The sequence below is a fragment of the Heptranchias perlo genome, chromosome 12, assembly GCF_035084215.1.
Source record: "Heptranchias perlo isolate sHepPer1 chromosome 12, sHepPer1.hap1, whole genome shotgun sequence".
NCBI classification, from domain to species: Eukaryota; Metazoa; Chordata; class Chondrichthyes; order Hexanchiformes; family Hexanchidae; genus Heptranchias; species Heptranchias perlo.
This window is the reverse complement of record NC_090336.1, coordinates 65,944,626-65,970,765: the sequence shown is the minus strand read 5'-3', so window position 1 is coordinate 65,970,765 and position 26,140 is coordinate 65,944,626. Positions and strand designations below refer to the sequence as shown.

Here is a 26,140-nt window from a genome sequence, read left to right as displayed (position 1 = left end):
ATTTTCTTGATGGTGCCAATTAATCTGCACCAGAAAATCATCCCCTGACCGGGATTCGAACCCAGGTCTCAACAAGGATTTATGAATGTTACATCCTAACCACTGGACCACCAGGGGAGTTGCCCTCAATCCCCTGGAAACAGATACATGAGGCTGAACACATGGCTCCCTACAGTAGCAGCAGTGTCACCAGCAGAGGGCTTGAGTTGCCATTTCCACTTCGACAGTCAGTCTTTTCACAGTCAGTGAAATGGCAAACATCTATTCAGGAGGTTATCGCTTCTCGGCTTCGGGACCGAATGATAATTTGATTTTTGGAACAGAGAGATGGAACAAGAGCTTGCTCCGTCCACTCCGCGCATCGACCTGGTATCGCAGTGCTTCCAGGATCGGTGCAGCTCCCCTCGGGGAGATTCGAAAAACAAAAACAGATTCTGTTTCTTTTTTGGACCATATGTTATTACTGTAGTCAATATTGTTATAAAAGAAGGAAAACTTTTTACAGCTGCTTGACCATGCTCTCCTTTCCTTCGTAGGTTGTTGCTCGCTCCGCGTTGTTCCTCGCCCGGCCGGTGCGCCATGTTGCCAACGCCGCTGACGCCACTTTCACTCCTGCTCAGCAAGGTAAGCAGCCACCATTGTGTTTTTCTTCCCGTATCTGTCCATGGGGACTTGGCCTATATTTCAGGGTGAGGCCTCACCACGTTTCCCTCTCGACAGCTAAGCTGGAGGTTGCCCCCTGTTGGATTTCCGTGCGACTGCAGGCACGGCCGCCTCTATTGGAAAAGGATGGGTGGGTGGGTGGGGGTTGGTGGTGTTGGGCACATGCACCCCGCCCTGCCCGCCACGCCTGCTGCAGTCTATTGCCCATGCCACCCTGCCTGTCTCCTACGACTTATTGCCGGGAACCAGCCTTAGCAAACCCCAGACTTTACTTGGCAGCTGCAGGACCGATTCTGCGCTCCATTGAGATCCTGCGCGCCCGTTGATTAAGCACCCGAAAATGCAAAAGCTGTGATCGTGTTACCTCAGCCAAAGGGAAGGGGGGTGTTACGGAGATGGCTTTTCATCTTGGTTAGATGTTCTGGTAAAAAATATTGTGTTGCTCAAAGTTTGCCGGCCACTCTTCACACCTAAGCTCAGTCACCCAACACCATTTTGAAGAAGAAGAGAGAGTCCGAGGAAGAATGGAGCAGGAGCGGGAGTTTACCGGTTATCGCTTCTCGGCCTTTTGGCTAAGATCCAGTGTAGTTTCAGTTCTTATCAGTTTAATATCTGATACGTCCCCTATCTGGGGACCAAATATTAAATTGATTTTTGGAACAGGGAGATGGAACGAGAGCTTGCTCCGTCCACTCCGCGCATCGACCTGGTATCGCAGTGCTTCCAGGATCGGTGCAGCTCCCCTCGGGGAGATTCGAAAAACAAAAAACAGATTTTGTTTCTTTTTTGGACCATATGTTATTACTGTAGTCAATATTGTTATAAAAGAAGGAAAACTTTTTACAGCTGCTTGACCATGCTCTCCTTTCCTTCGTAGGTTGTTGCTCGCTCCGCGTTGTTTCTCGCCCGGCCGGTGCGCCATGTTGCCAACGCCGCTGACGCCACTTTCACTCCTGCTCAGCAAGGTAAGCAGCCGCCATTGTGTTTTTCTTCCCGTATCTGTCCATGGGGACTTGGCCTATATTTCAGGGTGAGGCCTCACCACGTTTCCCGCTCGACAGCTAAGCTGGAGGTTGCCCCCTGTTGGATTTCCGTGCGACTGCAGGCACGGGCGCCTCTATTGGAAAAGGATGGGTGGGTGGATGGGGGTTGGTGGTGTTGGGCACATGCACCCCGCCCTGCCCGCCACGCCTGCTGCAGTCTATTCCCATGCCACCCTGCCTGTCTCCTACGACTTATTGCCGGGAACCAGCCTTAGCAAACCCCAGACTTTACTTGGCAGCTGCAGGACCGATTCTGCGCTCCATTGAGATCCTGCGCGCCCGTTGATTAAGCACCCGAAAATGCAAAAGCTGTGATCGTGTTACCTCAGCCAAAGGGAAGGGGGGTGTTACGCAGATGGCTTTTCATCTTGGTTAGATGTCCTGGCAAAAAATGTTCTCTTGCTCAAAGTCTGCCGGCCACTCTTCACACCTAAGCTCAGTCACCCAACACCATTTTGAAGAAGTAGAGAGAGTCCGAGGAAGAATGGAGCAGGAGCGGGAGTTTACCGGTTATCGCTTCTCGGCCTTTTGGCTCAGATCAAGTGTAGTTTCTGTTCTTATCAGTTTAATATCTGATACGTCCCCTCTCTGGGGACCAAATATTAGGTGCAGGGAGGATGTTCCCGATGGCTGGGGAGTCCAGAACCAGGGGTCACAGTCTCAGGATACGGGGTATGCCATTTAGAACCGAGAGGAGGAGACATTTCTTCACTCAGAGTGTGGTGAACCTGTGGAATTCTCTGCCACAGAAGGCAGTGGAGGCCAAGTCATTGGATGTATTCAAGAAGGAGATAGATATATTTCTTCATGCTAAAGGGATCAAGGGAGATGGGGAAAAAGCGGGAACAGGGTACTGAGTTAGACGATCAGCCATGATCATTTTGAATGGCCTACTCTTGCTCCTATTTTCTATGTTTCTCTGTTCTCTATGTCCCGGTTCATCCCAAACAGTCCGATAACACAGGACGCTGTGCTCTACGGGCTGATCCCCGGGACGCACACAGAGGCAGATATCAACTGCTGCTGGAAGACCATCATGTCGGTGAAGAAGGCCCTTTGGTCCACCCGAGACCTGCTGGTCTTCCAGCTGAAGGAGCTGTCCAGGATTGAGTGTTGCCGAGTGGCACATTCCAAGATCCAGGAGTACGTGCTGCGGGACGCACTGAGGCGAGGTGCGACCTACGCAAAAGCTCTACGGGGAAAGGCACCGTGGAAGGCCACCCCACCTTGTATTGTACAGAATGTATTAGAAGATTTGGATTGTGACTTCAATTGTAATAACGGGATCGTAGTGTGTACGATCTGCATTTAATTGCCTCTCCTTTAAAATCCTCATTCTCTACCGCCCACCCAAGTCCCACACAAAGTTTCTCACTGAGATATCTTCACTGATTTCCTCCCTCAGCCTCTGCACCGAGCGACTTCTCATCCTTGATGATTTCAACGTCCATCTCAACTCATCATGCTCTCTCTCCTCTGAGTTCACTGCCCTCATTTCCTCCCTTAATCTCTCCCCTCCCATTCTCACTGCCATTCAGGCTACATCCCGGGCCCTGTTGGTCAGTTCTGGCGACAAGACGTTCGGCCAAATGTCATCATTGGTGACCGTGCCTTCAGTTGCCTCGGCCCTAAGCTCTGGAATTCCCTCCCTAAACCTCTCTGCCTCTCTACCTCTCTCGCCTCCTTTAAAACACTCCTTAAAACCTACCACTTTGACCAAGCTTTTGGTCACCTGTCCATATACTTCCTTCTGTGCCTTGGTGTCAAATTTTGTTTGATAATCGCTCCTGTGAAGCACCTTGGGAAGTTTCACTCCATTAAAGGCCTTATATAAATGCAAGTTGTTATTGTTGTATTGGTTTGAACTGTATTGCTTGAAATTTCATTTCTCTTTTTACATTGAACTGTGTGTATCCGTAAATTTTATGAAATAAAATATAAATTGACATTGAAAAAATGCTTAATTATTGATCACGAGCAAAGAAGGAGCTGGAGAGAGAAGAGAGGGTGTGAGTGACTCCATAATTGTGAGCTACTCAAAGGCATCTCGGTCTAAGAATTCAATAGTCGATCTGTTACTTCGAGGTTTCCCCTGAAGGAGGGCGGGGGGAGAGTGAAACTTTCCTGCAGCCCCTGCAATGGTGGAGCAAGTCCTTATTCCATCTCTGTGTTGCAAAATTTAATATTTGGCCCCCAGATAGGGGACATCACATGGTAATTTGTTAAGAATGTTACACTTGATCTTAACCAAAAGCCAAGAAATTATAATTTGTAAACTCCCTCCTGCTCTGATCTGTCTGCCCCCCTTAAGATTTTTTTGTGGCCCATTGTGAAGCCAGATTTAGTTCTCTGACCATTTATTTCTGCTCGGTTAATGGGCCTGATGTCTGCTTTTGTTTAATGGGCTGGAGTCGGGGGAGGGGTCATGGTGTTGGCCCATCTCTGTACCTGAAACCTGTCTGTGTCAGCAGGAGGGCTGGAGACAACAATACCCACTCACACCCAAACTGAGGAAAAGACAATTGTAAACAATTTTACAACACCAAGTTATAGTCCAGCAATTTTATTTTAAATTCACAAGCTTTCGGAGATTTTCTCCTTCCTCAGGTAAATGTTTCAAGATCTCCTTGAAGCCTACGCATTTATACATATTGAATAATACATGGTGTTTACAGACTGCCTCTGCAACTGCCCGTTGCCAAGGCAATCACCGTGTTCAGACAGAGAGGTGTCATCTGCAGAACCCCCGAATACACATTCAACAAAAAAACAAACAGGGAAAAAAAACAGAGAAAAAAAAAGAGAAAAAAAAACAGAGAGAGAGGCAGAAACATCCGGAAGGCAGAGAGAGCCAGCAAATGACCCATTATATTAAAAACAGATAACATTTGTTCGCTGGTGGGGTAACGTGTAGCGTGACATGAACCCAAGATCCCGGTTGAGGCCGTCCTCATGGGTGCGGAACTTGGCTATCAATTTCTGCTCGACGATTTTGCGTTGTCGTGTGTCTCGAAGGCCGCCTTGGAGTACGCTTACCCGAAGGTCGGTGGATGAATGTCCATGACTGCTGAAGTGTTCCCCGACTGGGAGGGAACCCTCCTGTTTGGCGATTGTTGCGCGGTGTCCGTTCATCCGTTGTCGCAGCGTCTGTATGGTCTCGCCAATGTACCATGCTCTGGGGCATCCTTTCCTGCAACGTATGAGGTAGACAACGTTGGCCGAGTCACAGGAGTATGAACCATGCACCTGGTGGGTGGTGTCATCTCGTGTGATGGTGGTATCTGTGTCGATGATCTGGCATGTCTTGCAGAGGTTACCGTGGCAGGGTTGTGTGACGTCGTGGACGCTGTTCTCTTGAAAGCTGGGTAGTTTGCTGCGAACGATGGTCTGTTTGAGGTTGGGTGGCTGTTTAAAGGCGAGTAGTGGAGGTGTGGGGATGGCCATAGCGAGGTGTTTGTCCTCATTGATGACATGTTGAAGGCTGCGGAGAACATGGCGTAGTTTCTCCGCTCCGGGGAAGTACTGGACGACAAAGGGTACTCTGTTGGTTGCGTCCCGTGTTAGTCTCCTGAGGAGGTCTATGCGATTTTTTGCTGTGGCCCGTCGGAACTGTCGATCGATGAGTCGAGCGTCATATCCCGTTCTTACTAGGGCGTCTTTCAGCGTCTGTAGGTGTCCATCGCGTTCCTCCTCGTCTGAGCAGACCCTGTGTATTCGCAGGGCCTGTCCATAGGGGATGGCCTCTTTGACGTGGTTAGGGTGGAAGCTGGAAAAGTGGAGCATCGTGAGGTTGTCCGTGGGCTTGCGGTAGAGTGAGGTGCTGAGGTGCCCGTCTTTGATGGAGATTCGTGTGTCCAAGAAAGAAACTGATTCTGAGGAGTAGTCCATGGTGAGCTTGATGGTGGGATGGAACTTGTTGATGTTATCGTGTAGTCTCTTTAGTGATTCCTTGCCGTGGGTCCATAGAAAGAAAATGTCGTCGATGTATCTGGTGTATAGTGTTGGTTGGAGGTCTTGTGCAGTGAAGAAGTCCTGCTCGAACTTGTGCATGAAAATGTTGGCGTATTGGGGTGCGAATTTGGTCCCCATGGCTGTTCCGTGTGTTTGGGTAAAGAACTGGTTATCGAAGGTGAAGACATTGTGATCCAGGATGAAGCGGATGAGTTGTAGGATGGCTTCCGGAGATTGGCTGTTGTTGGTGTTGAGTATTGATGCTGTCGCAGCGATGCCGTCATCGTGGGGGATACTGGTGTATAGTGCCGAGACGTCCATCGTGGTGAGAAGTGTTCCTGGTTCAACTGGTCCGTGGGTACTGAGTTTTTGTAGGAAGTCTGTAGTGTCGCGACAGAAGCTGGGGGTTCCCTGTACGATGGGTTTCAGGATGCCCTCGATGTATCCAGAGAGGTTCTCACACAGGGTTCCGTTGCCTGATACGATGGGACGTCCGGGTGTGTTGGCTTTGTGTATCTTTGGGAGGCAGTAGAAGTCTCCCACGCGGGGATTACGTGGGATGAGAATGCGTAGGATGCTTTGAAGATCTGGATCGAAGGTCTTGATCAGTTTGTTGAGCTGGTGGGTGTGTTCTTTGGTCGGATCTGCGGGTAACCGTCTGTAGTGTTCCTGGTTGTCCAGTTGTCGGTATGCTTCTTTGCAATAGTCTGTTCTGTTCTGTATGACTATGGCTCCTCCTTTGTCCGCTGGTTTGATGACGATGTTGCGGTTGGTCTTGAGAGCGTTGATGGCGTTGCGTTGTGCTCGGGTGACATTCTGGACTGTCTTCTGAGTGCGGCTGATGAATCTGGCATTGACGCATTTCCTGACAGCTTGAGCATACATGTCCAGCTGAGGGCAGCGACCCTCCGGAGGAGTCCAGTTTGACTCTTTCCTCTTCGGTTGCTGTACCGCGGATCCCTCTGTCTGCTGTTCCGGATCGTCGATTGTCTCATTGGGTTCGCTGCTGAAATCTTGGGGTTTGTGGTAGAATTCCCGGAGCCTCATTCTCCTGATGAATTCCTCTGTGTCCGCCGCGAGACTAGTGGGGTCCATTTTGGTAGTGGGGCAGAAATTGAGCCCTCGGCTGAGAACTTCGATTTCGTCTGGTTGAAGGGTGTGGTCGGATAAATTGACAATAGACTTCCCTGTGGTTGCAACCGTGGTACCAGGGGAAGCTTGGTCGTTGCTGGTGGTGATGCCGAGTTTCTCAAGCTTCCTGCTCTTGGTTTTCATGTAGGCAGCGTAGTTCCGTTGCCTCGTCTGTTTGGCGGTATAACGTAGCTGGTCTGCTGTGTCCTGAGTACAGGTTGAGAGTATGGACTCTATCTTGGTTTCGAGGTTGTGGCGTCTGCTGTAGAGTTGGTGTATGAGATGGTTGCGGAGTGTGCGAGAGGTACGGCGGCAGAGTCTCTCAGCGTAATCCGAGTTGTATGTGGACTTGAGTGGGTTCGTGATCTGGAGTCCTTTCGGGATCTTGTCTGCTTTCTTGCAGCTCTGTAAAAACTTGATGTCTGTGTCTAAATGCGCGATCTTCTTGGATATCCTTTCCACTGTGAGCCGGCAGTTTGTGGTGTCGATGGTAGTCATGATGTGGAGATGCCGGTGATGGACTGGGGTTGACAATTGTAAACAATTTTACAACACCAAGTTATAGTCCAGCAATTTTATTTTAAATTCACAAGCTTTCGGAGATTTTCTCCTTCCTCAGGTAAATGTTTCAAGATCTCCTTGAAGCCTACGCATTTATACATATTGAATAATACATGGTGTTTACAGACTGCCTCTGCAACTGCCCGTTGCCAAGGCAATCACCGTGTTCAGACAGAGAGGTGTCATCTGCAGAACCCCCGAATACACATTCAACAAAAAAACAAACAGGGAAAAAAAACAGAGAAAAAAAAAGAGAAAAAAAAACAGAGAGAGAGGCAGAAACATCCGGAAGGCAGAGAGAGCCAGCAAATGACCCATTATATTAAAAACAGATAACATTTGTTCCTTCAAAGCATCCTACGCATTCTCATCCCACGTAATCCCCGCGTGGGAGACTTCTACTGCCTCCCAAAGATACACAAAGCCAACACACCCGGACGTCCCATCGTATCAGGCAACGGAACCCTGTGTGAGAACCTCTCTGGATACATCGAGGGCATCCTGAAACCCATCGTACAGGGAACCCCCAGCTTCTGTCGCGACACTACAGACTTCCTACAAAAACTCAGTACCCACGGACCAGTTGAACCAGGAACACTTCTCACCACGATGGACGTCTCGGCACTATACACCAGTATCCCCCACGATGACGGCATCGCTGCGACAGCATCAATACTCAACACCAACAACAGCCAATCTCCGGAAGCCATCCTACAACTCATCCGCTTCATCCTGGATCACAATGTCTTCACCTTCGATAACCAGTTCTTTACCCAAACACACGGAACAGCCATGGGGACCAAATTCGCACCCCAATACGCCAACATTTTCATGCACAAGTTCGAGCAGGACTTCTTCACTGCACAAGACCTCCAACCAACACTATACACCAGATACATCGACGACATTTTCTTTCTATGGACCCACGGCAAGGAATCACTAAAGAGACTACACGATAACATCAACAAGTTCCATCCCACCATCAAGCTCACCATGGACTACTCCTCAGAATCAGTTTCTTTCTTGGACACACGAATCTCCATCAAAGACGGGCACCTCAGCACCTCACTCTACCGCAAGCCCACGGACAACCTCACGATGCTCCACTTTTCCAGCTTCCACCCTAACCACGTCAAAGAGGCCATCCCCTATGGACAGGCCCTGCGAATACACAGGGTCTGCTCAGACGAGGAGGAACGCGATGGACACCTACAGACGCTGAAAGACGCCCTAGTAAGAACGGGATATGACGCTCGACTCATCGATCGACAGTTCCGACGGGCCACAGCAAAAAATCGCATAGACCTCCTCAGGAGACTAACACGGGACGCAACCAACAGAGTACCCTTTGTCGTCCAGTACTTCCCCGGAGCGGAGAAACTACGCCATGTTCTCCGCAGCCTTCAACATGTCATCAATGAGGACAAACACCTCGCTATGGCCATCCCCACACCTCCACTACTCGCCTTTAAACAGCCACCCAACCTCAAACAGACCATCGTTCGCAGCAAACTACCCAGCTTTCAAGAGAACAGCGTCCACGACGTCACACAACCCTGCCACGGTAACCTCTGCAAGACATGCCAGATCATCGACACAGATACCACCATCACACGAGATGACACCACCCACCAGGTGCATGGTTCATACTCCTGTGACTCGGCCAACGTTGTCTACCTCATACGTTGCAGGAAAGGATGCCCCAGAGCATGGTACATTGGCGAGACCATGCAGACGCTGCGACAACGGATGAACGGACACCGCGCAACAATCGCCAAACAGGAGGGTTCCCTCCCAGTCGGGGAACACTTCAGCAGTCATGGACATTCATCCACCGACCTTCGGGTAAGCGTACTCCAAGGCGGCCTTCGAGACACACGACAACGCAAAATCGTCGAGCAGAAATTGATAGCCAAGTTCCGCACCCATGAGGACGGCCTCAACCGGGATCTTGGGTTCATGTCACGCTACACGTTACCCCACCAGCGAACAAATGTTATCTGTTTTTAATATAATGGGTCATTTGCTGGCTCTCTCTGCCTTCCGGATGTTTCTGCCTCTCTCTCTGTTTTTTTTTCTCTTTTTTTTTCTCTGTTTTTTTTCCCTGTTTGTTTTTTTGTTGAATGTGTATTCGGGGGTTCTGCAGATGACACCTCTCTGTCTGAACACGGTGATTGCCTTGGCAACGGGCAGTTGCAGAGGCAGTCTGTAAACACCATGTATTATTCAATATGTATAAATGCGTAGGCTTCAAGGAGATCTTGAAACATTTACCTGAGGAAGGAGAAAATCTCCGAAAGCTTGTGAATTTAAAATAAAATTGCTGGACTATAACTTGGTGTTGTAAAATTGTTTACAATTGTCAACCCCAGTCCATCACCGGCATCTCCACATCAGGAAAAGACAAGACACACAGTGCTGGGAGCGGATGAAACAGCAGCATTTTAGGTTCTACCTGGATTTTACGCAGGCAAGAGATGATTGAACGAGTTAAATGTTTCTCCTTTAGAAACCACGACTGATGGCAGAAAGAATACAGAGCGCTGATCTGTCACAGAGCACTCACAAGTAGAGGCCGGCCAAGCGTATTGCCAGGAGGAGTCTGGAAGCTACAGTAAGCACAAGAAACCAGGACGTAACACTGAAAGGGCAAAAAAAAGGAGACCAGCTGGGAGAGATAAAGGGGTCAGAGGGCAAAGGCTGTGACACACGCTCAGGTAAGCTCACTATTTTGTATTTCAAGTCAAAAGTTTTGTGACAGACTTTTTGACAGTATGGATAGTTTTCACTTTTCGAGCAGCTAGGATAAGCCTGTTCCCTTCCTCGAGCGTCACGTCACACCTCTGATTGGTACTGGCCTCGGTTTTTCCGATTGCACCCCGGGGGCAGTAACTCATTTGTACGACACTGATTTAAAGGGACTGCTTCTATTTTGGAACTCCACACTCCATCCAAAGCACTGTCTCAACCTCGCACAGCTGAACATAACTTAAAGGGCATGAAAGACCCCCCACATCCCCCGCCACCAGCGGTATTTAAAGGGATCATGCAGGAGTTACAGATTAGTTGCTGGATTATTTGTTTGGGCTGCTGGTGCATTTGAACGTGCCTCCTGTGTTGCTCTTGCACTGTCTCTGGGAACGGTGCGCCCAGATATTAAAAATGCTGAACAGATTTTTGGAGCCTGGATTATGACTCAGAATGCTGATATATTGCAACTGGGGTGTTGTTTGTTTTCTCCTGGGATGGATGAGTGCCACTCCCTTTCTTCCTTTTCCCTCTTGCAGTTTTACCTTGGAGGGAAAGACGTCAGTCTCAGGTCACTTTTCAGGAAGCTGCAAGCCTGTGTATTGGGACATGCCACTTTCCACAGACTTGGTCTCCTGACCTGAAGCATTTAACTCCAGTTGTTGTGTGAAAAATTACTGCAGTTTTAAAATTGCAGTTCCAGAATTAATTGTTTCCAAATCAGACATTTCCTGAAACAGAGAGCGCGAGAGACACAATGTTAACGGTTGGCAACGTTTAAACTGCCACAAGTGAGAGGCAAAATAACTTCACGTTGCTGACTTTAAAAAAGCAAGCAGACAGTGTGTGTGTTTGGAGAGAGTGCACTGTGAATGGCCACATTGAAAGCTGTGAGATTAAACTGTGCTCCCAACTGAGTGTTCAGGTGAGTAAAAGGCACTGGTTTGGGTGGAGCATTGCGCTCAGGATGGGAGATTTTCTTGATGGTGCCAATTAATCTGCACCAGAAAATCATCCCCTGACCCGGATTCGAACCCGGGTCTCAACAAGGATTTATAAATGTTACATTCTAACCACTGGACCACCAGGGGCATTGCCATCAATCCCCTGGAAACAGATACATGAGGCTGAACACATGGCTCCCTACAGTAGCAGCAGTGTCACCAGCAGAGGGCTTGAGTTGCCATTTCCACTTTGACAGTCAGTCTTTTCACAGTCAGTGAAATGGGAAACGTCTCTTCAGGAGGTTATCGCTTCTCGGCTTCGGGACCGAATGATAAATTGATTTTTGGAACAGAGAGATGGAACGAGAGCTTGCTCCGTCCACTCCGCGCATCGACCTGGTATAGCAGTGCTTCCAGGATCGGTGCAGCTCCCTTCGGGGAGATTCGAAAAACAAAAACAGATTTTGTTTCTTTTTTGGACCATATGTTATTACTGTAGTCAATATTGTTATAAAAGAAGGAAAACTTTTTACAGCTGCTTGACCATGCTCTCCTTTCCTTCGTAGGTTGATGCTCGCTACGCGTTGTTCCTCGCCCGGCCGGTGCACCATGTTGCCAACGCCGCTGACGCCACTTTCACTCCTGCTCAGCAAGGTAAGCAGCCACCATTGTGTTTTTCTTCCCGTATCTGTCCATGGGGACTTGGCCTATATTTCAGGGTGAGGCCTCACCACGTTTCCCGCTCGACAGCTAAGTTGGAGGTTGCCCCCTGTTGGATTTCCATGCGACTGCAGGCACTGGCGCCTCTATTGGAAAAGGATGGGTGGGTGGGTGGATGGGGGTTGGTGGTGTTGGGCACATGCACCCCGCCCTGCCCGCCACGCCTGCTGCAGTCTATTCCCATGCCACCCTGCCTGTCTCCTACGACGTATTGCCGGGAACCAGCCTTAGCAAACCCCAGACTTTACTTGGCAGCTGCAGGACCGATTCTGCGCTCCATTGAGATCCTGCGCGCCCGTTGATTAAGCACCCGAAAATGCAAAAGCTGTGATCGTGTTACCTCAGCCAAAGGGAAGGGGGGTGTTACGGAGATGGCTTTTCATCTTGGTTAGATGTCCTGGCAAAAAATGTTCTCTTGCTCAAAGTCTGCCGGCCACTCTTCACACCGAAGCTCAGTCACCCAACACCATTTTGAAGAAGTAGAGAGAGTCCGAGGAAGAATGGAGCAGGAGCGGGAGTTTACCGGTTATCGCTTCTCGGCCTTTTGGCTAAGATCGAGTGTGTTCCTTTTCGGGCTTATTTGGATCTGAGCGGACTGAAACGCTGGCCGCGACCTCGTGCGCTCGCAAAGTGCGGTCGTTTGTGTGCTGGATCCGCCCCTAAATTTGCATAGGGACCACATCAACACTGCAATGGCAGGGAAGGGCACCCGGGCAGTCGGCCATGGTGTGCCAAACACCGTCAGGGTGACGGTAACGACAGTCGAATGTGTTTCGCCGGTGGATCGGGAGCTTTTCGTCAAACGCGTTCTGCTCGACTGCTGTGGATTCAAAGCGACGGACATCTTCTGCCTCCAGGATTTCCCTCGAAGCGGACATTTTGACGTCACCTTCAAGACCGTCGCTGGATGCCAGAAGCTTCTTCAAGTCTTCAAGGAGAAGGGGAGCGTCGGACTGCTGGCCATGCTCGCTGCGGAGCCGCTTTTCAACGCAGAGGAATCGCAAGCTCATTGTGCACATGTACAACCCACACGTCCCGGTCGCCGATGTGCTGACGTTCCTCGCCAGATACGTTGACGGGGCGCAGAACAGCGTCGACGTCACCGACCAGTTTGGGATCTGGACCAGCAAGAGGGAAGTCACGGCAACGTTGAGACTGGACGCCCACGGCAACATCGTCCACCCTCCCTCTAGCTTCGCCATCGGAGGAAGTCGAGGATACATCACGTACGTGGGGCAGCCCAGAGTCTGTCGCACCTGCGGCAAATCCGGCCATTTGGCGAACACCTGCACTGCAACCGTCTGCAAGAACTGCAAGCAGGAAGGACACCAGACTAAGGACTGCAAGGAGAGCAAGCGCTGCAACCTGTGCGGGCTGGAAGGCCATCTCTACAGGGTCTGCCCCGAACGCAACCTCAGCTACGCCCAGGCGGCCAAGAACAACACAGCGGAGGAGGAGGGGGCAACAAGCCAGGATGCCCCAAAGAAGGCCAAGAGTCAGCGCCCGGCCGCGACCTCCTCCAAGAAGCCCCTAGACCAGGAAAAAAATGAACGAGGAAAGGGTCAAACCGAAAACTGCCAGACCCCGACACCCAGCTCCGAGCCTCCCCAACAGACGACAGAGTCCATGGACGAGGAGGCAGCAGAGGGAGGATGGCAGCTGGTGGTCAATAAAACCAAAAAGAAGAAACCAGAGAAAAGGAAACAAGCCCCTGCCGACACTACACCAGGGGCCAAAAGAGCACTCGAGTCGCAGTCGGACTGCAACGACTACCCCGAGTCTGACGAGGAGGGACGACAGGAGCGAAGTGGTCAGCCGTCCCACCCAAAGCGGCAAAATACCCAAGGTGACCCCGATGCGATCGGCAGCCCCCATCTCCAGAACACTGGGAGCGACAACGCCTCCAGTGCCCTCCAGCTCCGGGAAGCCGGCAGCATCGTAGTGCCCAGCGCACACCAGCTCCGAGACACCGGGAGCAGCACCGCAGAGAGCGAAGACCAGCTCCGGGAAACCGGGAGAAGCGACAACGAGGAGCCCCAACCGATCGAGGATCGCACGGACTCTTCACCCGACACCAGACCGCCGATGTCACCCCGGCGGAACGACGACCCCCTCTCTGAGGCAGAACAGAACTCGTACCTCAGCTCAGGGATCGTGGAACACTTTACACAGATCACCTATATGCAGAAACACGGCCAAGAGCTGGAAACAGCAAACGGACTGACGGGTGAGACTTTAAACAGTTGTTAAAATGGGTCTGAAAGTCGCATCCATTAACGTGCGTAGCGTTAAAAGCACTACGCGATGTGTGTCAACCTTGGACAACCTGGCCAAGGTCAAGAGCGACCTACTGTTCTTACAGGAGTGCAGCCTGCCGCATCTCAGCAATTACAGGCAATGGTCGCAGCGCTGGGCCCACGGGCCGTCTATCTGGTCGGGAGGCAACGATAACCGTGCCTCCGGCCTGGGGATTCTGCTGCGGGGGGGCAACTTCACCATCACCGAAGTAAAGGAGGTGGTGGGGGGCCGTCTCCTCGTAGCAGACGTTAAGTACAAAAACGCTCCGCTCCGGCTGATCAACGTGTACGCCCCGGCTCTGAAGGACGAGCGGCTGGCCGTCTTCCAGCAGCTCCCACTGCTGCTGGCGACGTCCAAGCCGGTCATTCTCGGCGGTGACTTCAACTGCATCATCGATGCGGCTGGACGATCCGGCAGAGCCGACAGCAAACTGGACGCCACGTCCAAACTCCTGATGGAAGCGGTGAAAGACGCCAAGCTGTGCGACGTCTTCAGCAACCCTGCAGACGGAGCGGCGCGTCAATACACCTGGTCCAGACCAGACGGGTCCGTCCGTTCCAGGATAGACTTCCTGTTTGTGTCCCCGAAGCTCAAGGTCAGATCCACCAAGGTCACACCGGTGTTCTTCTCTGACCACTGCCTCCTCCTGGCCGACTGTCACCTACAGGACGATCAGAGAGTGGGCAGGGGGACATGGAAGCTGAACGTGAAACTGTTGACCCCGGGAAACATTGAGGAACTGACGAGGGATTACAAAGGTTGGAGAACCGTAAAGCCCCTCTTTGATTCCCCAGTGCACTGGTGGGAAGCCATCAAGGCGAACATCAAGAGGTTCTTCATCCTCAAAGGTGTTCAGAAGGCGAGAGAGAGGCAGAGGGAAACGTCCCGACTCCAGAAAAGCATGCAGAATCTTCTCCTGCTGCAGTCGATGGGGATCGATGTCGGGGAGGAACTCAGAGAGGTGAAGGACCAGCAAGCCTCGCTCTTTGCCTCCGAGGCCTCAAAGATCATCTTCCGGTCCAGAGTACGCTCCGTGGAGCAGGACGAGACTTGCTCGCGCTTCTTCTTCCAAAAGGTGCACAGAGAGAGCTCTGTGATCAGCAGCCTGAAGGAAGAGAATGGCTCGGTCACGTCCTCGCAGCCCGACATACTGAGGATCTGCAAATCCTTTTATGCCGGACTGTACGACGCGAAGCCCACAGACAGCGCGGCCTCCCACTCCTCCTTGTCGTCTATCACGGAGGTTCTAGACGACAGCAAGCGGGAGAGTCTGGATCACCCGCTAACTCTGGACGAACTGACAAAGGCCGTCCGATCCTTCGAGAAGAGTAAGACTCCCGGAAGCGACGGCTTACCGATGGAGTTGTACTCGGCTCTGTGGGACTGGATAGGCCCAGACCTGCTGGAAGTGTACGGGGGTATGCTTCTGGCAGGCAGCATGTCAGACTCCATGAGGAAAGGCATCATCACCCTCATCTACAAACAGAAGGGGGAGAGGGAAGAAATCAAAAATTGGCGACCCATCTCACTACTTAACGTGGACTACAAAATTCTGTCCAAGGTCATCGCCAATCGGGTCAAGTCAGCCCTGGAGGTGGTGATCCACCCCGATCAGACCTGCGCCGTACCCGGCAGGAAGATCTCTGACAGCCTGGCGCTACTCAGGGATACGATTGCCTACGTACAGGACAGGGGGGTGAACACCTGCCTGATTAGCCTGGACCAGGAGAAGGCCTTTGACAGAATATCCCACACGTACATGATGGACGTGCTCTCCAAAATGGGGTTTGGGGAGGGAATCCGAAATTGGATCCAACTGCTCTACACAAACATCAGTAGCGCAGTTTCAATCAACGGGTGGGAATCAGAAAGCTTTCCGATCAAATCTGGAGTCAGGCAGGGCTGTCCTCTCTCCTCCGTCTTGTTCGTGTGTTGCATCGAACCCTTTGCTGAGTCCATCAGGAGGGATGCGGGCATAAGAGGGGTGACGATCCCGGGCAGCGGAGGCACTCAGGTCAAGGCCTCCCTGTACATGGATGACGTCGCCGTCTTTTGCTCGGATCAGCTGTCGGTCCGCAGATTGATGAGCATCTGCGACCAGTTCGAACTGGCCTCGGGGGCCAGGGTAAATCGTAGCAAGAGCGAGGCCATGTTCTTTGGGAACTGGACCGACCGATCCTTTGTCCCCTTCACCGTCAGGTCGGATTACCTGAAGGTGCTGGGGATCTGGTTCGGGGGGGCCGGGGCGTGCACCAAAAACTGGGAGGAGCGTATCTCCAAGGTTAAGCAGAAACTGGGACTGTGGGATCAACGATCCCTCTCGATCGTGGGCAAGAACCTGGTCATCAGGTGCGAGGTGCTCTCGGTGTTGCTGTACGTGGCGCAGGTCTGGCCCATACCTCGCTCCTGCGCCGCGACAGTCACCCGAGCCATCTTCCACTTTGTCTGGAGATCAAAAATGGACCGTGTCCGCAGGGTCACGATGTACAAATCTCCAGAGAAAGGGGGGAAAGGCGTGCCCAACGTGGCCCTCATCCTGATGGCCACCTTTGTGTGCGGCTGCATCAAGCTGTGCATAGACCCTCAGTACGCAAACACAAAGTGTCACTACGTGCTGAGGTTCTACCTGTCCCCGGTGTTGAGAAGGATGGGCCTGGCCACGCTGCCACGGAACGCTCCGTCCAGTTGGACCGTTCCGCCCCACCTGTCCTTCGTGGAAAGGTTTGTGCAGGAAAACACCTTTGACCACAAGGCGATCAGCAAGTGATCCGCACGTAACGTCCTCGAGACCCTGCGGGAAAAGGAGATGGTGGATCCTGTCGGTTGCTTCCCCGAGCAGACTGTCAATGTCATTTGGCAGAACGCCTCATCGCCAGAGCTTTCAAACAAGCACCAAGACCTAGCTTGGCTGGTGGTGAGAAGGGCCCTTCCCGTCAGATCCTTCATGCACTCCCGGGCTCTCAGCGCCACCGCGCGCTGTCCCAGAGGAGGCTGCGGTGGAGACGAGACCGTCACCCATCTCCTTATGGAATGTGCCTTTGCAAAGAAGGTCTGGAGAGAGATGCAGTGGTATCTGTCCAGGTTCGTCCCGAGCAGTTCCGTAACACAGGTTTCTGTGCTCTACGGGCTGTTCCCGGGGACGCACACTGAGACGGACATCGGCTGTTGCTGGAAGACCATCAACTCGGTGAAAGACGCCCTTTGGTCTGCCCGAAACTTGCTGGTCTTCCAGCACAAGGAGCTGTCCTCGACCGAGTGTTGCAGACTGGCACATTCCAAGGTCCAGGACTACGTGCTGAGGGATGCACTGAGGATGGGTGCGGCCGCCGCAAAGGCCCTGTGGGGAAAGGCAACCGTTTAGAGCCTTCCCGACATTGTAAACCGAGGGGCTGCAATCAGGGAAAAACCCCCTCGGGCAGAATGTAAAATTCAAATTGCTGTAATGTACCTGTAATGAATCTGAAATAGACCAGAAATGAATCTGCAAGCAATAATCTGTGTTGAGTATGATGCAATGAGACACCCTAGAGTGTCATGAACTGTAATTATGTCCAATGTGTTCATTGTACTGCACTTAACGTAACCTGCAAATTGTATAATCTGTATTGTGTACGTTTGGAAAGTGATATGACAACTGTTTTGTATGTACTGCTGCAAATTTTTATGAATAAAGTATATTTTTTGGAAAAAAAAACAAAATCTGTTCTTATCAGTTTAATATCTGATACGTCCCCTATCTGGGGACCATATATTAAATTGATTTTTGGAACAGGGAGATGGAATAGGGGCTTGCTCCGTCCACTCCACGCATCGACCCAGTATTGCAGTGTCTCTGGGAACGGTGCACCTCCCTGTGGGGAGATATTCAAAAAGAAAAACAGCTCGTTCCCAGCGTCTCTGTACATGTGTGTGTGTATGTATTATTAGTGAGAATAAAGCATATATATTGCACTGACTTTCTCAGCTCAGTGGTATCTTTTTCTTCTCCTGGGCTGAGTGCCGCTCGCACGCACGCACGCACGCAGCCAGCGATATAATTGAAACTGCAAAATAACTGGACGTCCAGCTTGAGAGACAGCTTTCAATTGCAATAGGCGTTTCCGAAACATTAACTCCTCGTTTCTTTCGGGGGAGGAGCAGCTTGAGAGACAGCTTTCAATTGCAATCGGCACTCCTGAAACATTAACGCCTTGTTGCTTGCGACAGTTAACCCAGCCATTAACATGACAACGGACAGGGCCCAGTCAGGGAGCAGCTTGAGAGACAGCTTTCAATCGGCACTCCTGAAACATTAACGCCTTGTTGCTTGCGACAGTTAACCCAGCCATTAACATGACAACGGACAGGGCCCAGTGAGGGAGCAGCTTGAGAGACAGCTTTCAATCGGCACTTCCGAAACATTAACGCCTCGTTTCTTTCGGGGGAGGAGCAGCTTGAGAGACAGCTTTCAATTGCAATCGGCACTCCTGAAACATTAACGCCTTGTTGCTTGCGACAGTTAACCCAGCCATTAACACGTCTTGTCTTTTTATTTCCCATCTCCAGCCAGCCAGCCAGGCAGCCGAGCCAGAGCCAGCATCTGCAGTATTTTCTTTTGATTGGTCTTGCCTGCTGTGGAAGGAATGTTTAAACACGAGCTGCTGATTGTCAGCACCTCACCTCTTTCTCGATTGTCTGTTGCAATCTCACTCACTCACTCACTCACTCACTCACTCACTGTGAGACACGTCACGTCACGTCCCTAGTTTACCTTAAAGAGGTTTCCTTCCACGGCAGTTCGTTAGTGACGGAGAATGAGTGACGTAGGTCCGTTGAGACCCAACCCTCTCCCATCTGATTGGTGGCCTACTGGCAAAGTTACCAATCTGTCACGCAGTCCGAGCAAGAAAGGAGAAAACGGCAACTTCTTTCAACTGATCCACTGTTGCAATTAGAAACGGTGGCAAAAATGTGCCCAGAACGGCAGTGCTGCGAGACTGCTTTAAACACAGTCAGGCAGAGAAAAAAGAAGGAGGGCAAACAGGACCCAAGATCAATTCGCATCGAGCGCGGTATCGCTTCTCGGCCTTTTGGCTAAGATCAAGTGGTCAAGTGGGGGAAGGCAACCATTTGGAGCCTTCCTGCCATTGTATGCCGGGGGGATGCAGTCAGGGAGAAATCCCCTCGGGCAGAGTGTAGAGCTTTGGCTTGTAGAGCTTTGGCTTGATGTAATGTCACTGCAAGGAATCTGGAATGAATCTGTAAGGCAATAAGGCACCCCAGAGTGTCAGAAAAAAAAAATCTGTTCTTATCAGTTTAATATCTGATACGTCCCCTATCTGGGGACCATATATTAAATTGATTTTTGGAACAGGGAGATGGAATAGGGGCTTGCTCCGTCCACTCCACGCATCGACCCAGTATTGCAGTGTCTCTGGGAACGGTGCACCTCCCTGTGGGGAGATATTCAAAAAGAAAAACAGCTCGTTCCCAGCGTCTCTGTACATGTGTGTGTGTATGTATTATTAGTGAGAATAAAGCATATATATTGCACTGACTTTCTCAGCTCAGTGGTATCTTTTTCTTCTCCTGGGCTGAGTGCCGCTCGCACACACGCACGCAGCCAGCGATATAATTGAAACTGCAAAATAACTGGACGTCCAGCTTGAGAGACAGCTTTCAATTGCAATAGGCGTTTCCGAAACATTAACTCCTCGTTTCTTTCGGGGGAGGAGCAGCTTGAGAGACAGCTTTCAATTGCAATCGGCACTCCTGAAACATTAACGCCTTGTTGCTTGCGACAGTTAACCCAGCCATTAACATGACAACGGACAGGGCCCAGTCAGGGAGCAGCTTGAGAGACAGCTTTCAATCGGCACTCCTGAAACATTAACGCCTTGTTGCTTGCGACAGTTAACCCAGCCATTAACATGACAACGGACAGGGCCCAGTGAGGGAGCAGCTTGAGAGACAGCTTTCAATCGGCACTTCCGAAACATTAACGCCTCGTTTCTTTCGGGGGAGGAGCAGCTTGAGAGACAGCTTTCAATTGCAATCGGCACTCCTGAAACATTAACGCCTTGTTGCTTGCGACAGTTAACCCAGCCATTAACACGTCTTGTCTTTTTATTTCCCATCTCCAGCCAGCCAGCCAGGCAGCCGAGCCAGAGCCAGCATCTGCAGTATTTTCTTTTGATTGGTCTTGCCTGCTGTGGAAGGAATGTTTAAACACGAGCTGCTGATTGTCAGCACCTCACCTCTTTCTCGATTGTCTGTTGCAATCTCACTCACTCACTCACTCACTCACTGTGAGACACGTCACGTCACGTCCCTAGTTTACCTTAAAGAGGTTTCCTTCCACGGCAGTTCGTTAGTGACGGAGAATGAGTGACGTAGGTCCGTTGAGACCCAACCCTCTCCCATCTGATTGGTGGCCTACTGGCAAAGTTACCAATCTGTCACGCAGTCCGAGCAAGAAAGGAGAAAACGGCAACTTCTTTCAACTGATCCACTGTTGCAATTAGAAACGGTGGCAAAAATGTGCCCAGAACGGCAGTGCTGCGAGACTGCTTTAAACACAGTCAGGCAGAGAAAAAAGAAGGAGGGCAAACAGGACCCAAGATCAATTCGCATCGAGCGCGGTATCGCTTCTCGGCCTTTTGGCTAAGATCAAGTGGTCAAGTGGGGGAAGGCAACCATTTGGAGCCTTCCTGCCATTGTATGCCGGGGGGATGCAGTCAGGGAGAAATCCCCTCGGGCAGAGTGTAGAGCTTTGGCTTGTAGAGCTTTGGCTTGATGTAATGTCACTGCAAGGAATCTGGAATGAATCTGTAAGGCAATAAGGCACTCCAGAGTGTCAGGAAAAAAAAAAATCTGTTCTTATCAGTTTAATATCTGATACGTCCCCTATCTGGGGACCATATATTAAATTGATTTTTGGAACAGGGAGATGGAATAGGGGCTTGCTCCGTCCACTCCACGCATCGACCCAGTATTGCAGTGTCTCTGGGAACGGTGCACCTCCCTGTGGGGAGATATTCAAAAAGAAAAACAGCTCGTTCCCAGCGTCTCTGTACATGTGTGTGTGTGTATGTATTATTAGTGAGAATAAAGCATATATATTGCACTGACTTTCTCAGCTCAGTGGTATCTTTTTCTTCTCCTGGGCTGAGTGCCGCTCGCACGCACGCACGCACGCACGCACGCAGCCAGCGATATAATTGAAACTGCAAAATAACTGGACGTCCAGCTTGAGAGACAGCTTTCAATTGCAATAGGCGTTTCCGAAACATTAACTCCTCGTTTCTTTCGGGGGAGGAGCAGCTTGAGAGACAGCTTTCAATTGCAATCGGCACTCCTGAAACATTAACGCCTTGTTGCTTGCGACAGTTAACCCAGCCATTAACATGACAACGGACAGGGCCCAGTCAGGGAGCAGCTTGAGAGACAGCTTTCAATCGGCACTCCTGAAACATTAACGCCTTGTTGCTTGCGACAGTTAACCCAGCCATTAACATGACAACGGACAGGGCCCAGTGAGGGAGCAGCTTGAGAGACAGCTTTCAATCGGCACTTCCGAAACATTAACGCCTCGTTTCTTTCGGGGGAGGAGCAGCTTGAGAGACAGCTTTCAATTGCAATCGGCACTCCTGAAACATTAACGCCTTGTTGCTTGCGACAGTTAACCCAGCCATTAACACGTCTTGTCTTTTTATTTCCCATCTCCAGCCAGCCAGCCAGGCAGGCAGCCGAGCCACAGCCAGCATCTGCAGTATTTTCTTTTGATTGGTCTTGCCTGCTGTGGAAGGAATGTTTAAACACGAGCTGCTGATTGTCAGCACCTCACCTCTTTCTCGATTGTCTGTTGCAATCTCACTCACTCACTCACTCACTCACTCACTGTGAGACACGTCACGTCACGTCCCTAGTTTACCTTAAAGAGGTTTCCTTCCACGGCAGTTCGTTAGTGACGGAGAATGAGTGACGTAGGTCCGTTGAGACCCAACCCTCTCCCATCTGATTGGTGGCCTACTGGCAAAGTTACCAATCTGTCACGCAGTCCGAGCAAGAAAGGAGAAAACGGCAACTTCTTTCAACTGATCCACTGTTGCAATTAGAAACGGTGGCAAAAATGTGCCCAGAACGGCAGTGCTGCGAGACTGCTTTAAACACAGTCAGGCAGAGAAAAAAGAAGGAGGGCAAACAGGACCCAAGATCAATTCGCATCGAGCGCGGTATCGCTTCTCGGCCTTTTGGCTAAGATCAAGTGGTCAAGTGGGGGAAGGCAACCATTTGGAGCCTTCCTGCCATTGTATGCCGGGGGGATGCAGTCAGGGAGAAATCCCCTCGGGCAGAGTGCAGAGCTTTGGCTTGTAGAGCTTTGGCTTGATGTAATGTCACTGCAAGGAATCTGGAATGAATCTGTAAGGCAATAAGGCACCCCAGAGTGTCAGAAAAAAAAAATCTGTTCTTATCAGTTTAATATCTGATACGTCCCCTATCTGGGGACCATATATTAAATTGATTTTTGGAACAGGGAGATGGAATAGGGGCTTGCTCCGTCCACTCCACGCATCGACCCAGTATTGCAGTGTCTCTGGGAACGGTGCACCTCCCTGTGGGGAGATATTCAAAAAGAAAAACAGCTCGTTCCCAGCGTCTCTGTACATGTGTGTGTGTGTATGTATTATTAGTGAGAATAAAGCATATATATTGCACTGACTTTCTCAGCTCAGTGGTATCTTTTTCTTCTCCTGGGCTGAGTGCCGCTCGCACGCACGCACGCACGCACGCAGCCAGCGATATAATTGAAACTGCAAAATAACTGGACGTCCAGCTTGAGAGACAGCTTTCAATTGCAATAGGCGTTTCCGAAACATTAACTCCTCGTTTCTTTCGGGGGAGGAGCAGCTTGAGAGACAGCTTTCAATTGCAATCGGCACTCCTGAAACATTAACGCCTTGTTGCTTGCGACAGTTAACCCAGCCATTAACATGACAACGGACAGGGCCCAGTCAGGGAGCAGCTTGAGAGACAGCTTTCAATCGGCACTCCTGAAACATTAACGCCTTGTTGCTTGCGACAGTTAACCCAGCCATTAACATGACAACGGACAGGGCCCAGTGAGGGAGCAGCTTGAGAGACAGCTTTCAATCGGCACTTCCGAAACATTAACGCCTCGTTTCTTTCGGGGGAGGAGCAGCTTGAGAGACAGCTTTCAATTGCAATCGGCACTCCTGAAACATTAACGCCTTGTTGCTTGCGACAGTTAACCCAGCCATTAACACGTCTTGTCTTTTTATTTCCCATCTCCAGCCAGCCAGCCAGGCAGGCAGCCGAGCCACAGCCAGCATCTGCAGTATTTTCTTTTGATTGGTCTTGCCTGCTGTGGAAGGAATGTTTAAACACGAGCTGCTGATTGTCAGCACCTCACCTCTTTCTCGATTGTCTGTTGCAATCTCACTCACTCACTCACTCACTCACTCACTCACTCACTGTGAGACACGTCACGTCACGTCCCTAGTTTACCTTAAAGAGGTTTCCTTCCACGGCAGTTCGTTAGTGACGGAGAATGAGTGACGTAGGTCCGTTGAGACCCAACCCTCTCCCATCTGATTGGTGGCCTACTGGCAAAGTTACCAATCTGTCACGCAGTCCGAGCAAGAAAGGAGAAAACGGCAACTTCTTTCAACTGATCCACTGTTGCAATTAGAAACGGTGGCAAAAATGTGCCCAGAACGGCAGTGCTGCGAGACTGCTTTAAACACAGTCAGGCAGAGAAAAAAGAAGGAGGGCAAACAGGACCCAAGATCAATTCGCATCGAGCGCGGTATCGCTTCTCGGCCTTTTGGCTAAGATCAAGTGTAGTATCTGTTCTTATCAGTTTAATATCTGATACGTCCCCTATCTGGGGACCATATATTAAATTGATTTTTGGAACAGGGAGATGGAATAGGGGCTTGCTCCGTCCACTCCACGCATCGACCCAGTATTGCAGTGTCTCTGGGAACGGTGCACCTCCCTGTGGGGAGATATTCAAAAAGAAAAACAGCTCGTTCCCAGCGTCTCTGTACATGTGTGTGTGTGTATGTATTATTAGTGAGAATAAAGCATATATATTGCACTGACTTTCTCAGCTCAGTGGTATCTTTTTCTTCTCCTGGGCTGAGTGCCGCTCGCACGCACGCACGCACGCACGCACGCAGCCAGCGATATAATTGAAACTGCAAAATAACTGGACGTCCAGCTTGAGAGACAGCTTTCAATTGCAATAGGCGTTTCCGAAACATTAACTCCTCGTTTCTTTCGGGGGAGGAGCAGCTTGAGAGACAGCTTTCAATTGCAATCGGCACTCCTGAAACATTAACGCCTTGTTGCTTGCGACAGTTAACCCAGCCATTAACATGACAACGGACAGGGCCCAGTCAGGGAGCAGCTTGAGAGACAGCTTTCAATCGGCACTCCTGAAACATTAACGCCTTGTTGCTTGCGACAGTTAACCCAGCCATTAACATGACAACGGACAGGGCCCAGTGAGGGAGCAGCTTGAGAGACAGCTTTCAATCGGCACTTCCGAAACATTAACGCCTCGTTTCTTTCGGGGGAGGAGCAGCTTGAGAGACAGCTTTCAATTGCAATCGGCACTCCTGAAACATTAACGCCTTGTTGCTTGCGACAGTTAACCCAGCCATTAACACGTCTTGTCTTTTTATTTCCCATCTCCAGCCAGCCAGCCAGGCAGGCAGCCGAGCCAGAGCCAGCATCTGCAGTATTTTCTTTTGATTGGTCTTGCCTGCTGTGGAAGGAATGTTTAAACACGAGCTGCTGATTGTCAGCACCTCACCTCTTTCTCGATTGTCTGTTGCAATCTCACTCACTCACTCACTCACTCACTCACTGTGAGACACGTCACGTCACGTCCCTAGTTTACCTTAAAGAGGTTTCCTTCCACGGCAGTTCGTTAGTGACGGAGAATGAGTGACGTAGGTCCGTTGAGACCCAACCCTCTCCCATCTGATTGGTGGCCTACTGGCAAAGTTACCAATCTGTCACGCAGTCCGAGCAAGAAAGGAGAAAACGGCAACTTCTTTCAACTGATCCACTGTTGCAATTAGAAACGGTGGCAAAAATGTGCCCAGAACGGCAGTGCTGCGAGACTGCTTTAAACACAGTCAGGCAGAGAAAAAAGAAGGAGGGCAAACAGGACCCAAGATCAATTCGCATCGAGCGCGGTATCGCTTCTCGGCCTTTTGGCTAAGATCAAGTGTAGTATCTGTTCTTATCAGTTTAATATCTGATACGTCCCCTATCTGGGGACCATATATTAAATTGATTTTTGGAACAGGGAGATGGAATAGGGGCTTGCTCCGTCCACTCCACGCATCGACCCAGTATTGCAGTGTCTCTGGGAACGGTGCACCTCCCTGTGGGGAGATATTCAAAAAGAAAAACAGCTCGTTCCCAGCGTCTCTGTACATGTGTGTGTGTGTATGTATTATTAGTGAGAATAAAGCATATATATTGCACTGACTTTCTCAGCTCAGTGGTATCTTTTTCTTCTCCTGGGCTGAGTGCCGCTCGCACGCACGCACGCACGCACGCACGCAGCCAGCGATATAATTGAAACTGCAAAATAACTGGACGTCCAGCTTGAGAGACAGCTTTCAATTGCAATAGGCGTTTCCGAAACATTAACTCCTCGTTTCTTTCGGGGGAGGAGCAGCTTGAGAGACAGCTTTCAATTGCAATCGGCACTCCTGAAACATTAACGCCTTGTTGCTTGCGACAGTTAACCCAGCCATTAACATGACAACGGACAGGGCCCAGTCAGGGAGCAGCTTGAGAGACAGCTTTCAATCGGCACTCCTGAAACATTAACGCCTTGTTGCTTGCGACAGTTAACCCAGCCATTAACATGACAACGGACAGGGCCCAGTGAGGGAGCAGCTTGAGAGACAGCTTTCAATCGGCACTTCCGAAACATTAACGCCTCGTTTCTTTCGGGGGAGGAGCAGCTTGAGAGACAGCTTTCAATTGCAATCGGCACTCCTGAAACATTAACGCCTTGTTGCTTGCGACAGTTAACCCAGCCATTAACACGTC

General features: G+C 50.6%; 5 non-coding genes and 7 pseudogenes across 5 annotated transcripts; 10 read left to right on the top strand and 2 right to left on the bottom strand.

The window, feature by feature from the left end:
• Positions 1 to 40: 40 nt before the first annotated feature.
• Positions 41 to 117, bottom strand: trnam-cau (transfer RNA methionine (anticodon CAU)). Its single transcript is given in 2 exon segments — positions 41 to 75; positions 81 to 117. It is a non-coding gene; the product is annotated as a tRNA-Met (tRNA).
• Positions 118 to 275: 158 nt separating this feature from the next.
• LOC137330537 (U2 spliceosomal RNA) lies at positions 276 to 403 on the top strand (annotated as a pseudogene).
• An 812-nt stretch (positions 404 to 1,215) lies between these two features.
• On the top strand, positions 1,216 to 1,406 carry LOC137328160 (U2 spliceosomal RNA). The gene has a single exon (XR_010964647.1). It is a non-coding gene; the product is annotated as a U2 spliceosomal RNA (small nuclear RNA).
• An 812-nt stretch (positions 1,407 to 2,218) lies between these two features.
• LOC137328918 (U2 spliceosomal RNA) lies at positions 2,219 to 2,330 on the top strand (annotated as a pseudogene).
• A 1,469-nt stretch (positions 2,331 to 3,799) lies between these two features.
• On the bottom strand, positions 3,800 to 3,972 carry LOC137330569 (U2 spliceosomal RNA; annotated as a pseudogene).
• A 7,374-nt stretch (positions 3,973 to 11,346) lies between these two features.
• On the top strand, positions 11,347 to 11,474 carry LOC137330549 (U2 spliceosomal RNA; annotated as a pseudogene).
• A 6,259-nt stretch (positions 11,475 to 17,733) lies between these two features.
• On the top strand, positions 17,734 to 17,911 carry LOC137328290 (U2 spliceosomal RNA; annotated as a pseudogene).
• A 1,379-nt stretch (positions 17,912 to 19,290) lies between these two features.
• LOC137328319 (U2 spliceosomal RNA) lies at positions 19,291 to 19,492 on the top strand (annotated as a pseudogene).
• Positions 19,493 to 20,878: 1,386 nt separating this feature from the next.
• On the top strand, positions 20,879 to 21,063 carry LOC137328309 (U2 spliceosomal RNA). Its single transcript, XR_010964774.1, has one exon. It is a non-coding gene; the product is annotated as a U2 spliceosomal RNA (small nuclear RNA).
• Positions 21,064 to 22,452: 1,389 nt separating this feature from the next.
• Positions 22,453 to 22,654, top strand: LOC137328318 (U2 spliceosomal RNA; annotated as a pseudogene).
• Positions 22,655 to 23,869: 1,215 nt separating this feature from the next.
• LOC137330483 (U2 spliceosomal RNA) lies at positions 23,870 to 24,060 on the top strand. Its single transcript, XR_010965046.1, has one exon. It is a non-coding gene; the product is annotated as a U2 spliceosomal RNA (small nuclear RNA).
• Positions 24,061 to 25,271: 1,211 nt separating this feature from the next.
• On the top strand, positions 25,272 to 25,462 carry LOC137330471 (U2 spliceosomal RNA). Its single transcript, XR_010965045.1, has one exon. It is a non-coding gene; the product is annotated as a U2 spliceosomal RNA (small nuclear RNA).
• The last annotated feature ends 678 nt before the right edge of the window (positions 25,463 to 26,140 follow it).